The following is a 14,931-nucleotide window of genomic DNA, read 5'->3' as shown; positions in this document are numbered from 1 at the left end:
GAATCAATTCTCACCCAGGAACATTCTTTAGAAAACACAAAGACAGACCCAAGGGGAGAGAGTCTACTGAGAGAATCCCTGGGTCTGCTCAACATAATTCACTGTTTTCAGCATATTTCACTGGAGAGTTTCAAAAACAAGAACCAGGCAAGAGTAAAATAAAAAGAATTTGAAAGCACTGAGAAAAGACTTACTACATGTGAGACAGAAATAAACACAATTCCAAGTGATGAGAGTTGCATAGGCACTTCATGAAAACAGCAGGAACCCGCCAGCAAAAAATGAGCCCACCTTTGAACACTGTGAGCAGGACTTAGGGACACTGTCAGGACACCACTCACAGATCACGACAGGACAACCTCCATCAAGAGTCCCAACTGGAAGCTGCTCTGAAGTGGACACTGACATAAGCCCGCTGCTCCCTCTTTAGGAACACAACTCAGGGCAGGTTCTGAGCCAGGCTGCGTGTTGGGAGGTAGTTACAGTCATAGTGATGGAGTCACTGGACAACTCAGGGAGACCCTGTCTTGAAATTTAAGCTGGGCACACTTGCTTTTCCTCCTCCTCGCTTTCCACTCTCTCTAGCGCGCGTCCTTTCTCTTTTCCTCTCATTTTCTCTCTTACCCTGTAGGGAGACACTCTGTTTGCTTAATAAATTCCCTTATGTGATTTCCCGTGTCTGGCGTGGTTCCGTGGGATTTCCTTTCAGTGATGCCATGACTTGGGATGGGATCCTCCACTGTCTCAAGTGAGTGGAACCCCATCTAAGCCCCAGTGCCCCCCGGACACAGCCCCACCTTCCACTCTGCCCTGACGCTCTGCTCTGCATTCATCACCGGATTTCAGGTTGGTGAGTCCTTTAGGCCGGTTCCCCTAGGCCGATTATCGGGCCCCTCAAGGCGGCTGAGGTGTGGGGGTACCCCCAGCCACAACTTTTATAGTTACTGCTGGCCCCTATAGTTGGTCTTATCTGCTGGGTGGATTCCTGATTTTATGGCGGAGATTCTCTCAGGGTTGAGGCTCATCTCGCACTCGCGTTCGCACTCGAAAACCCTGATATCAGGTCCTCAAACCTGATTCTGGTTCTCAGCTTTTGCCTGGCCCCACATTGATGTTTGTGTGACGACACAATCAATGTGCTGCCCCTCATCTCCAGCCCAGTACTCTGGCCTTGGGACGCCCTGGCCACAGACTCGGCTGTATTAGTCTCCACCATGGAATCTGGGTCCTCCAATCTGGCAGATTCCACCCTGGGAACCCTTTGCCCGACCCCGGGCACTTAAAGCCATCAAAATCCGTTTGTGTAATGGCGCACAGCTTCCGTGAGCAAGCGGGCAGACGGAAAGGGATTCCTTATCTTCAAGTCTCTGCTTTCTTGCTTCTTGGCTCTTCCTGCAGGCTCAAGCGCCTCCAGACCCTGCTTCTCTGCCTTCCCCTGCTCCCCCATGTAACATAAGCAGCCCCATTTCCCACAAGTAGTGGAAGATAACTGACAATTTTCCGCTTCCAAACCTAAATTAATTACTAACCAGGAAAAAGGGTTAAAAGGACCTAAGCATCAAGTTTCTGCTAGAACATTTTAGCCCCTTTCAGATTCAGATCTCAGTCAAGGCTTACATTGAAATGTAAATGGAGGAGGAGGTGGGAGACCAGTCTCAACCCCCCCCCCCACCACCAAAAAAGTGTCCATTTAAAAATTTCTCCTGGGCTACAACTCAGAATACTTTTCTCCCTTTCACCTTTTCTCTCCTTCTCCTTTTCTCATGCTATAATTAATGACCATTATCATTTTTCTTCTATGACTTTTGTTTTTCTTAAATGCTGTATTTTTGAGCTCACAATTTTGATCCTACATACCTAGGTCAATGATTTTTGATCAGTTCTTTTTATCCAACTCTCGAGTTATTTTTGAACACCCGTTACATTACAATGGAGATAAATATTACAAGGCCTTTGCTTTTGTGTTAAATGTAAGCGCACGTAAAAATTAAAATTTTAAAAATGGATCCAAATATTTTTAATTCACGTGATTTAAAGAGGCTCAATTTAAATTGGGGAAACTAATAGAAGTAAAATGTCTTTAAAATTAAATTAAAGGAAACTTAAAGCTCTCTTAGCCTTTCTTTAATTCATGTTTTAGATATAATGTTAAATTGTGTTAACTAATGTTCATATAGACTCAGGAGTCAATATATGTAAACTTCTTAAAATAACATTTAAGAAAGAGTGTAATGCGCAGTAGCAAAAATGGGACAACAGTGACTGAAATTGGGGTCTCTGATGACCTCATGGCTGTGGCATGCCTGGTGCCTGGGACTGCTCCTGTGCAGGGGCACAAGATGCCTAACTGCTGTGGCAGTAGTTGATCTCAGGCACACAGCTCTTGGGCAGGAAGGAATTCTTTTGCTAGGTAACCAGTGTTTCATCCGCTCCCTTCTCTGGTTCCTGCCCACCTTACAGTAACTTTGGAACCTAACATTGCACATATATAAAGATTGCTGACATGACTCTTTAGATCTGCATTTCCATCAGGGAACAGAGCTAAAAGCCCCGCCTTACCTGAGATAAGGCTCTGCCTCACAACCCTGCTGCATATTAGAATGACTCCAAAGTAAGCCAGACTTTAATTCATTTAAAGTTGTGTTCAAAAGTTTGATGTTTGTTGTAACGATTACTGTGATCTCAAACAGGGAATATAATGAATAATTCAGCCAAAATTCAAGATAGCTGTTGCACAAACTGAATGTTTTACTGTTGGTGATTCCATTTTGTATTTTCCTTGTAAACTCTAATTGTTGCCTGATCAATATTTTGCAGAAGTACTGCTTCAAGAGCGAACACCATAAATTAATGTGGAATAGTAAGCCATCAGCTATAGGACAGATGATGTAAACCCCAATTAGATAAAAGGGGGTAAATAACTGTAAAGTCACAGACATTGAAGTTAAAGCCCAGTACTCTTGCTTTATGACTGGTGAGACTGACTTGCTTGATGGTTAAGATCAAACTTAGAGATTGAGATTAAATACAGAGGTCAAGAAAAGTCCATATTTGGGTCTTGCCCTTAAAGTCAGCCTGAACCCAGGGAACAAGAGGACTTCTCTAAGGAGGTTTGAAAGTCTGGGTCACACAACCTCCTGAGCAAGGAGATTGATGGAGCCACTAGAGGAAAAGCCACTCGGTGCACCTGCTGTAGAAGAGGGTCAAGGAAAAAGGGAGACATCCTTGATGCTTTCAAGGGAAGCCACCTCATCGAGAAAAGTTCTCTCTGTGCCAGTGCCACAGGACCACCAGGGCTTTGAGGGAAGAAGCTAGGAAAGCCAACAGACAGGTGCACAGAGTGCCCCAGCTTTGCCCTCCTTGTCTCCCAGGTGGCTATCCTGGCACAAATGGGATAAACTGTCCCTTCCTTCTCCCGCTGGAAGAGAAAGTGATTTGCACAGGAGTTGTGGTTGCTTTTTATGCCATTCACGTTTTCCAAGAGGACCTGAGTGCTGTTTTCCTGTCCAGTCCAGAACACAGGGGCTGCGTGGCACCCAGGCACAGCCCCCAAAGCCTACCATCCCAGCCCAGCACACCTGGGGTGGTGGTCCTCTGTGGGGAGTGCAGTATGCACATGTGCCTGCTCTGAAACACAAGGTCTATGCACAAGCACCTCTAGAACTGTGTCCCAGAGGAGCACACCATGTGCAACAGTCCTCAGCCACAACTGTGGCCCTGGTTGGACAGCCACCTTCACTGCAGTCTTGGGCTCACAGGCAACCTGCCATAAAGTGCAAGTTCCCTCATGTCCTGTGGGCTCCCCCTCCCCAACAGCCTCCCCCACCTCAGCACTCTGAGCAGAGCGGCCCATCCCACACAGCTGAGGAACCCACCTGACACATGAGGATCGTGAGGGTCCAGTTTGCATCAGGGCTCACTCTGCTGTACACTCTGCGTTGGGACAGATGTGCAGTGACACGCTTCCACCACAGACTATCACACAGACTATTTTTACTCCCTAGCAGTCCCTGGCGCTCCACCTGGTCATCCCTCCTCCCTCCAGTCCCAGGTGACCTCAGATCTTCCTGCTGTCTCCACAGCATGGCCATTTCCAGAATGTTTTGGAGTCATAATCCTACAGCAGTTGGGCCTCCAACTTGTGATCCTCCTGCCTCAACCCTCAGAGCTGCTGGGATTACAACAGCTGTGCACCACTGCACCCAACTATCCTCATTAATATTGAGTCCTAATTAACATTCCATTGCCTGGCCCTGCCACTGTCTAACAACTCACCTACTGAGGGGCAAGTTTGGTTGCCCGTAATTCTGACAACTATGAATAAAATAGCTTTTTTTTTTTTTTTTAAGTGCAATAAACAGAACCAAAAAACCAGCAGAAGTCACCATGACTATGCAGCAACATGTGAGAAAAGAGCACCATTCTGTTGACGTGTACCCATGTGTGGGCGTGTGTGCTGTGGACAGAGATGCGAGCAGCCACTTCACACCACTGGCCTACTGAGGTATGAGTCTTCAATGTGTAGTCAGATACATTCAATTTCTCATCTACAGAAGACAAAAATCAAACAGTTCACACCCTGCCATCAAGACAACTGGCGCCTACAGGGAAGATCCCCCACTGCCCTAGGCTGGAGGCAGGACGTGGCTAGCCCCAGCATGTCCTGGTCAGTTCTCAGCCTTGCCTTTACTGTTCTGTGCCCTCTTCCTCCAGCTTCCACTTCCAAACCCAGGCTGCACAAAGCCACCATGGACACAGGTGATAAAGAGCCAGCTGTCCAGGTAGGCAAGGTTGGACCTGGGCAAGTAGGGTTCAGCACAGGCCCTACCCACACTTCACTGCAAAGAGGACAGTGGCCCACCAAAGTAGGGACACATATACACTAACTTGTGCAAAACAGCCCCAAACTGCAAAAGTCCACCAGCAGGAGAAGGGATGAGCCATGGCAGAGGCCCAGGATGCAGCAGCAGGAATCAATTCAGCATGCTGGACTTAGAGCGGTCAGGCAGACACACCATCACATTTCAAAGAACAGCGAGACCAAAATCAGTCTCCCTGACCATGTTGACAAACATGTAAGGGCAAAGGTCTGCGGCTGTGAAGGAACCACAGGGCAAGCCCTGCAGCGAGGAGATGCCGAGGTCGCTCCCTTCCTTCCCAGGCCTTCCTGGGGAATCCAGTGTCCTGAGCACAGTGAGCAAAAACACATCTACACAACACATCTATCTGGCACCATAAAAACCCAAGTGTCCTTATTTTGTAACAGAGTGCAAACGAAAATGAACATGGAAGCTGGGCCAAGCACCTAGAGCTGCCAACGGAACAGCTCGCCTAGAACCCCGACACCCCCTGCCCTGGGCCCTGGTCCCACCCCTGTGGGGCCAAGCTAGGCAGCAGCAAAGCCCTGGCACAGCAAAGCAGCAAAGCCAGGGCTCAGACCCAGATGTAGTTTTGGTCACCAGCAGCATTTAGTGGAGTTGACCATGAAGCCCCCGAGGACCCGGCCTGAGGCATGCTCATCCTTGCACACCCAAGTGAAAACTCCTGAAGGAGAGGACAGCACCTTGAGAAAGTGGAGCTGCGCTCTCCTTACTGACGAGCTGGCCCAACATGCCATGGGCCTGGGCAACCCCGAAGTTCAACCTGTAAACTGTGGCACTGACTGAATGCACATCACTTCACACGACTGAAAAGCCAACGCGCTCCATGTCAGGGCCCTGTGTGTATCTAACACACATTTACCCACCAAGATGCCCCCCTGGAAGGGAGAAGCTGCATTACCCTTAATAGCCAGAAGCTGCAAACAACCCAAGTGCCCGTCACACTGCAGAAGACAACTCGGCAATAGGAAGATGGACATGGCCCAGCGAATGAACCCTGAAGAAAATACACGGAGATGACTCCCTCTCAGACAAGTGGGAGCTCAGAGCACAGCAGCAGCACTCCCCTCTGTTTACATGAAGCCAGAAGGGGCAACACTGTGCTACAAAGAAAGCTGAATTTCTGGGGATGGCTCACTGTTAAGTTCTGTACTATGAACAGTGACTGGAACCTTATTTGGAAAAAGGGTCTGTGCACATGTAACTAAGTTAAGGATCTTGAGACAGGGCCACCCCAGATCATCTGTCAGATCCTAAACCCAGCGGTGGTGGGAGGCTGGAAGGGAAGGTGTGGCAGGAGGTCAGGGCTGCCGGAGGTCGGGGCTGCCACAGCTCAGGTGCTGCCAGGAGGGCTCCACTCTGAGCCTTGACAGAAGCTCGGGTGGCCTGCACCTCCCTTCCAGACCACGCTTCTGTCACCAAGCCTCCACACTTGTGGCCAAGTTCTCATGGCTGCACTAGGAACCGACACAACTTCTTAACAGAATAAAGAAAGGAGAGAACTGCCTCCCTTGTCCTCGGCTTTAGACACAATGCACTTCAGTTGGACTCCCTGGGACCACTGACTGAGTATGGCCCAGACTTCCAGAGCAGCTACATAAGAGAAGGCTTCACCTGGATTCTCCTCTTAAAAACGGAGCCATGTTTACAGTGAACTGAAAAGGGTCTTGCTTGTTTCAGCCCAAAGCAAGAGGCTGGTGTAGATGGAACTCCTGGAGGGGCTGCAGGAAAAGGACAGGGCTGGCCCTCGCAAGTACCAGGTCAACGACCAGCCACCCCAGGCCGCAGCACTGAGTGAACAGCTTCAGCCTACAGACCAGAGGAGGCAACCCTGGCACTAAGAACACTGCTCATCTTAGTAAGTGGCTACCTTTGCCTCTGCAGCATTCTGAAAGAACACATTACAGTGCAGAAGAACAGGTCACAGTGGACAGAGCAGAGTGTCAACAGCACAGCTCCACCACCTACTTAAGCAGAAGGTCATAAGGCTCATAAGACAAATGTGGATGAGGACACAGTATGATCTTGTTTTGCTCTAAGTAGAACCAAAAAATGAAATTCATCTGTGACACAGGGTTCTCAAAGCTACCCAGCCTGGCTATCATAGAATAGTGCTATCTGTGCCCCGGCTTCCAACGAGCACATGTATCACCCTGTCATCTGACCACAGGAAGCAACAGAACGCAGGTCTAGAACACAGAACTCCAAGGCGTGGAATGACTGCTGCCGATCATGTGATACTATGTTTACCAATCGTTCAACCTTCGTGGTCTGGACAGGCATCTACCCCAGAGGTTAGAAATCAGAGTCACACAAAGCAGATGATGTGCCCAGGGCCAGAGTGAGGTGCAGGCAGAGCCAGGACTAGAGTCCAGTGCCCAAACACTACGTCCAGGGCTACTTGTCAGAAGGTCCTTTGCAGTCCACTATCACAGTAAAGGTGAATTCTACTATGCCCTACAAGTTGGGTATAAGGAAGTAAAAAGGGTCTGGAAGCATAAATTCCTCTTCGCCACAGCCCAGGAGGGAGATGTGACCAGCTGAGCCTCGAGGCCCCACATGCCAGTGGGGGCTGTGGTGGTCATAGGTGGATTGTTTTATGGTTTCCACATAGGTCATTTCGCAACAGTACAACAGCTAAAAGTCCTTTTTTCTTAACATACACACACAACTATGCAATATGAGGAACTGCTGATGCCTGCACCTCTGTTCACTCTGCAACTGGAGCTGCCACGGAGCAGCTCAGGCCCCTGTGGAATTTGTCCTGGCCCTGCTCCTCTCCAAAGCACCGTGACTCCAATTTTGTAGCTAATCACTCCTGTAAGTGGTATTTCTGCAGGTAACACTGTGTGGGTCCTCATACTCTGGAATTTTTCTGTGTTGATACATGCAGTTCTGCTTTATTATAATTGTGGCCATGGCATTCACTGTCTGAAAAACATCCATTCTCCATTTTTTCCCAACTTTTTTGCTACTAGAAACAAGGCCACCTGAATATCTGTTTATGATGTCTTTATACATGTGGAGTTTAAAATGAAACAGCAGCTGATGGGTAGCTCACACCCGTCATCCCAGCAACTGAGGAGGCGAGGCATAGGCAGGATGGGAAGGTACAGGTGAGCCTGGGCAACTCTGTGAGGACGGAAAGGGCTTCAACAACGCAGAAGTCTGATGTTGTGAAGTTAGAAAGAGTCTGCCTGAACCAGGGGACTGGAACTCTGCAGATAACACACTCTCCGGTGGAACAAGACCAGGTTCTACAAATTGCTTACCTAAAAACTGTACACTCAAGTGCCAATATGAAGCTCTCCACAGCACAATGACAGAAACCAGAGGAAATGACAGGCGCACGTGTGTTTCTTGGGGGGGGGGGGGGGGGCAGCTTTCACCCAGTTGCTGGGGAGCCCACATCCCAAATGCTCTTTAGTACCTCATCTCTTCTTCCAGGTACATGCAGCAAGTGCTGGGTGCTAATGACAGGCCAGTGAAACACTGAATCAAGCACTGTGCTTTCTACATTCAACTTCCAAATAGATCAGAAGGCTATCAATGCACATAAGGAATGTGTTTATACCATAAATGAATCCAGACTTCATTAACATGTACCCAGAAAAAGTTCCGAATTCATACCCTACCATGGATGAAGGTGCTGGTTACGTGCCATAACATGAAAGAAGCCACTCGAGGCCATCCCTGAGCACAGCCTGAGGGCCACAGTTGTGTCTAAGATGTGGAGACGGTGAGACTGGCTGAGGCACTGGTGTTTTGCTGTGCCAGCAAAAAAGCGCAAGGCTTGCAAATCTCTCTGCTACAAACACCACAGTATTCTTTTAAAACTCCAAGGTAAAATAACCAGGCAATCAAACCATAGAGACCAGACAATTTAAGCTGGAGCAGTGCAATCTGCAGGTTCCCCCAGGTCAGGACAGTGCCCTCATGTGAACGGAGGCTAGCAAGCAGCTTCCCAGCCTTCCAGAAGGACTGTGTGGGCTGCCAGGCTCATCACCATGGCAACAGCTCTAAACATATGTGCAGCACACCAGCTGATTTCTGAAAGCTGTAAATAGAGGATAATGGCATAAAAAAAATTTTTCAGAGTACAGTAAGGACCACCCACTCCCACCTCTCTCCAGCCTACTCGATGCCTAGACCCCACTGTTCAGCAGAGAGCAATGGCAGGTACACAATGTGGTCTTAATCCCCTCACCTCACCATCTCTATGATTTTATACCTACAAAGAGCAAAGTAAGGCCTTCGGATTATCTTTGTGCAAACTTGTATACAGACAAGAATGGCCAAGAGAGCAAAGTCAGGAAAGGATGATCTGCCTGTCAGGATATCTGGACCTGGACTTTCCCTGGGTCAGCTCCATACCCACCTCCCCATGTGGTCCTTTCCTAGGGCCCTTAGAGCTCTCAGCACCTGGGCATCAAGGATTAAGGCAGGTACTGACAGGTAAATTTCCACAAGCCAGGAAGTCACAACCAGAATGGAGGAAAAGGTATGGTAGTCGAATGCCTGGGAAACCCACAGCCTTCTAGTAAAGCAGATCTTTGTTCTCTGAGAGGCACATCTATTTCTTCTGGGGGCTGGGAATAGGGAAACAAGGCATTTCCTGGAGATGCTAAGGTCTTGGAAAGAAAGTGTCTAGTCCAGGCTAAGCCACCAGTATCAGTGTGCATCCTCACTAGATGTGCAGAGAGGTGGTCCAATGGGATCAAATGAGGTGTCCCGGCGTGATGGACAGAAGACTCCAGCATCTCAAGGCAACTCCCAGCATTGTCTTCATAACACCAGAGATCCATCCCACTCTCTTTTGGCAGTATATGATGTGGTTAAGAATAATGCTTTTTTCCCCCTTATTTCTTTTCTACCACGTCTCTGAAGCTTCATACAGAAAAGGTGGCAAATAAATCCCTATTCATTGTTAAGAAAAAAACAAACGACATTTCATGTGGCAAAGATTTATGGGCCTCACAGATACAGTCCTCATTATGGTCATCATTAAGCACCAACTATTCCAAGGCAACACACAACTGCATGTTAAAATGTGAGTAAAGTAATCACAGAACACTCAACCTTGTGTTCTCTGCAGCTGTCTCTCTGCAGTGATCCACCCTCGAATGGATAAGGGCTAAGAGGGGGGAAATGTGGAGGGGAAAAAGGCCCATCACATGCCCCAAAAGACAATCATCCAAGTTCCGGATGCAAAACCAACAGAAATCACACACTTGTGTCTGTCTGTTCCCACGTCTGAGTGTGCTTTGCTTCAACACTAATGCTGCTTCAAAGACAAAGAACCACATTTTATTGTAAATTCCAACACTCTGTTTTAAAGATCCATCCATTTAAACTGCATTTCTGGCAAATCCTTTCCAAATAAAAATCAGCTCAAATTCATCTTTTTATAAGTGATTTATTCGTAAAGCAGGACATGAGCATGTGTGAGAGAGGAAGAGATACACACACGCACGCGTGCAGAAAGATTAACTGGAGGTAAGGAAAAGGTACACAGGAAATTCAGCGTCTCCTCTCCATTGACAACTTGCTAGAGAGCCAGCCTCGTTCAGAACTCTTCTCCAGTAGGAAAACAAAGCAGCAGCTCTTCTGAATCCTGAGCAGGAGGGTCACAAACTGAGTCCCCTTCTCAACAATGGTCACCTGTGCACTCTGAAGCAACCCGGTCCAAGCTGTTCTAGGAAATGCCTAGAACTCTGAGAGTGGGACCAAAGTGCAGTGCAGGGCCTCCATCCCTGCTCTCTGCATCGCGTCTGACTTGGCAGTGCTCTGTGGGCCACGCAGCACCCTCCCCCCTTATTCCAACTTAACACAGTGGGAGCAGCAACGTGGAAACTAGAGAGTATGGGATCGTTCCAGGCTGGGGAGACTGTGAGTCCAAAGCATGCAATTTGCAGAGTGTTTGCGAACACTGGCTCCAGCATCAATGGCTACCAGCCCCTCAAAGCCTGGCATGGACACCCCACCATTCTCAGTCTCTTCATTTGTAACCTGGGGGAGTCACCATGCTACACACCCTTGGGAGCATTCTAGGGTCTGTGCTCTATGAAAAGCAAGCAGCACATAGTCAGAACACATGGGCAACTGTAATTAAATAAAAATATGCCCAACAATGCGCTTCAGATTACACATGCACAGAGCTTTACTTTCATGTTATGCTATGCAGAGCCTCTGACCAGCTTCAGTCAAGCAGATGGCATTATCCCCCATCACAAACCAAGAGCCTGGAGCTGAGTTAATCCAAAGATGCCCCTCACCTCCAGGTAAGGCCACCAGCTGCTGTAGACCCATCTCTCCAGGCCACTGCTGGTAGAGCACTTCCTGAGTAGTGCTGTTTTTCTGTCTCAACAGACACAGGTTTTATTCCCAAGGATAAAAGCACTCCATTTGAGAGCCAAGCACAGTGTGCTTATAATCCCAGTGGCTCAGAAGGCTGAAGCAGGAGGATTCGGAGTTCAAAGCCAGTTTCAGCAAAAGCAAGATGCTAATAAGTAACTCAGTCAGACCCTGTCTCTAAATAAAACACAAAATAGGGCTGGGGATGTGACTCAGTGGTCGAGTGCCCCTGAGTTCAACCACCAGTACCCAAAAAAGGTAAGGGGGAGGGGAAGTACTCAATCTGCCTATACCACCCACAAATGAAGGAGTTCTGCTCTTTCCTTGTGCAAAGGATGCCTCAGTGTCTGGAGGACAAGCTCCCAGAGTACCACAGGGCTGACTCACCTCGAGTCAGGAGCTCCCTGAGCTTGCAAGCTGAGGAGGACAAAGAGAGAGAGGCAGAGGGTCAGACAGGAGGGCAGGAGAGGCGCTAAGAACAGAATCCCTCGCTAGGGAAAACTGAGAGGGAAGCAAGTCCAGAATGTGGACCTGGAGGTTTTTGCCGTCTTGAGAACACCAAGTACACGTACTCTGGTCTCATTCCAAGGCTCCTCAAGGACAACAGTGGTCGGCAGCACTGAAAAGCACAGGGAAAGCAGCACAGCAGCAGGCACATCCAGAGCACGGAAGGGACCTGGCTGAGGGGCACAAGCTGAGTCAGAAGAGCTGCCCCATCGCTTCTCTCAAACTGCCTCCAGGCCTCAGGGGGCGTGAAGAGCTGGTGCACCCACCACAGGACAGAAAAGACTAACTCCCAAGGAAACCACAAAAAGAAGTGCACAATTTCCAAATCTGTAGGCCAAATATAATCTCGAAAAGACAAGTCATAGCAACTATAAACCTAACAAACATGAGAGAACTACACGCAGACATTTAGGAAGGGCAGGCAAGGTGGCCCACAGCTTTGGCACATCTAGAGTGATTGCCAAGTGAGCACTGTGAGGTGAGGCTTGTGGGTCTAGGGACGAAGGCAGTAAGCCTCTGCTTGCCTCTGTCACTCCAGCCCCTAGGCTGCTAGCAGCAGAGCCTCCAGAACCCTGGCAGGTTTTCCATCCTTAATGAAGAAATCTACTCTCTGTCTTTTTACAACCTCACCAACAGACTATGATGAGAAGCAAATGGACTAAAAGATTCAGATATGAGACAAAGTTTGTCAGACTAGATAATGCAGCTGGCAAACTGAGTGAGTGAAGCAAAAGCACCAATTCCTAGAGGCATCCAGGACAGAAGGGGCCTAACAGCCATCCCAGGTAAGCACCCCAGGCAGACATTACAGTGCTTGCTTTACTGACTCCGCGTGTGACCTGAGACCAAAACTCATCTGGAGAGAGAGTGAATCACTGCAGTGAGGCAGAAGGCTCTCTCACGAGAGGTCAGAACCCACTCTGAGCTCGAAGGCTCACAATGAGAGCCTCCAGGAAAGAACAGGAGTAGAGAGCAGGGCCGCTGCAGGGGCGTGGCAGGATGCCTCCGGAAGGGAGGCAGGGGCAACACAGCCTCCATCCAGAGCCCACCCAGCAGCGGCCATCCAATGAGCATGACAAGGCCCACTGCCCTGTTCAGGAAGACGGGGCCAGCCAGCAGGGACACTGATGGCACAGGCAACTACGGGGAGCTCTGAAGCCACAGTACGAGAGGGGACAGTGGGGGCTAGAAAAGAGGACTGCGATCCTGGATCAGGAACCATTCAGGGTACTTAGCTATTCAGAATCCAGAAAGACAGGATGGCCCAGGGCAAGCTGGGAATCCAGGTACAGCTTCCTGGGGAGAGATGTGTGTATTTCTAAAGGCATTCTGATAAAGAGATTCTAAAAATGGGAGAATACCCAAAAGAGTGAAGGTAAGAACATAAACAGAAGGCAAAAGTACGGCAGAGGCTGAACAAGCCACAGGTGGGTACCTAATTCAAGTGACTGACCAAGGAGACAAAATTGGAAGCGGAGGCTTCCAGCTTACTGAGCGGCCCCAGCTCCACAGGGTCAGTAGCAGGAAAGGACCCAGGGCACCTGGAGGCTGGAGGCAGGCTGTAGCAATGTGGGCACACACACGACAGCGTCTAAGCAGGCTGCCGTGCAAAACCAGCCAGCACGTGCACACAGAACACCTGCCCTGCAGGTGGGAGATGTGCCACCTGTGTCTTGCTGCTTCTTGGGTTCCTAATTTTCTCAGATGCATAGTACTTTGGGGGTAAAAACGGTCATTTAAAGGAAGAAGAGGTGAGCACACCGCGACACACAGCAGGGAGGATGTGCTCAGGCAGCTGTCAGCATCACTTCTGTTTTATTAATTTTTTTTTTGGGGGGGGGGGTGTTAGTGGGGATGGAACCCAGGGGGCTGGCCCCACCAATTAGACAAGCACTCTACCACTGAGCTAGGAATCTAGCTCTTTGTACTTTTTAATTTTGAGACAGGATCTCAAACTTGCCATCCCCCTGCCTCCACTTCCTGAGTTGCTGGGATTCTATGAGTGGCCACCACACCCAGCAGTTGTGGGCATTTCTTATAATGTCCTGCACTGGGCTGAGGAAGTATCTTTCTGTCAGTAGTTTTCAGAGAGTATTTTTGGATTGGGGTATGATTCAGCAACCCTGGGTTAAATCCCCAGTGGAAGGGAGGGAGTTTCATCCTGATAAGAGTTCTAAAACCAACATTAGTGGCTGTACACACCTGTGAACATCCTGCCACTCAACAGTATGCTTTCAATGGGTGAAGGCTAAGGTATGTCAATTTTATCTCCATACAGCCATTCTTTCTCTTCCTTTTTTGGGGGGGGGGGGGGGGGGATACTGGGGGTTAAATCCAGGGGTACTTCATCACTGAGCTATACCCCCACTCTTTTTTTATTTTGAGGCTGGCCTCAAATTTACAATTCTCTTGCCTCAGCCTTCCAAGTAGCTGGGATTATAGGTATTCACCACCACACCCAGCAAGCCATGACTTTTTGAAGAGAATGCAAAAACAAAAACAAAAACGAAAAAAACAATCCTATTCATGACAGCCTCAAAAACAAGCAAACAAACAGAACACACCTAGGAATAAATACAAGTATGTGAAAGACCTCTACAATGAAAACTACAGAACACTGAAGAAAGAAAGAAATTGGAGACCTCAGAAGATGGAAAGATCTCTCATGGATAGGCAGAATTAATATGGTAAAAATGGCCACATTACCAAAGCAATATACAGACTCAATGCAATTGTCACCAAAATACCAATGACACTGTTCACAGGCTGGGGGTGGGGGATTCCTAAAATTCATTTGGAAGAATAGGAGACCCAGAATAGCCAAAGCAATAGCAAAGCAATAGCCAAAGCCAAAAAACAATGCTGGAGGCATCAAAATATCTGATTTCAAATGATACTACAGAGATATAGTAACAAAAAATGCACAGGTACTGGCATAAAAACAAACAGACCAGTGGTGCAGAATAAAAACAAGACAGACCAATGGTGCAGAATAGAAGACACAGAAAAACCTACACAGAAACAGTCATCTGATTCTTTAAAAAGGAGCCAAAAACATACACTGGAGAAAAGACAACCTTTTTAACAAATGGTGCAAGGAAAACAAGTTATACACATGATGAAGAATGAAACTGGACCCTTATCTCTCACCCTGCACAAAAGTCAACTCAAAACAGATCAAAGACCTCCA

The 14,931-nt window shown here is 48.3% G+C and overlaps 1 protein-coding gene across 3 annotated transcripts in view; it reads right to left on the bottom strand.

The window, feature by feature from the left end:
• The window catches only part of ANKRD11 (ankyrin repeat domain containing 11), a 158,968-nt gene that overhangs the window by 42,676 nt on the left and 101,361 nt on the right, over positions 1 to 14,931 (bottom strand). The gene's annotated exons all lie outside the window — the stretch shown is intronic.

This window comes from Sciurus vulgaris (assembly GCF_902686455.1).
Source record: "Sciurus vulgaris genome assembly, chromosome: 17".
Classification (NCBI taxonomy): Eukaryota; Metazoa; Chordata; class Mammalia; order Rodentia; family Sciuridae; genus Sciurus; species Sciurus vulgaris.
This window is presented reverse-complemented; position numbering and strand designations above follow the sequence as displayed.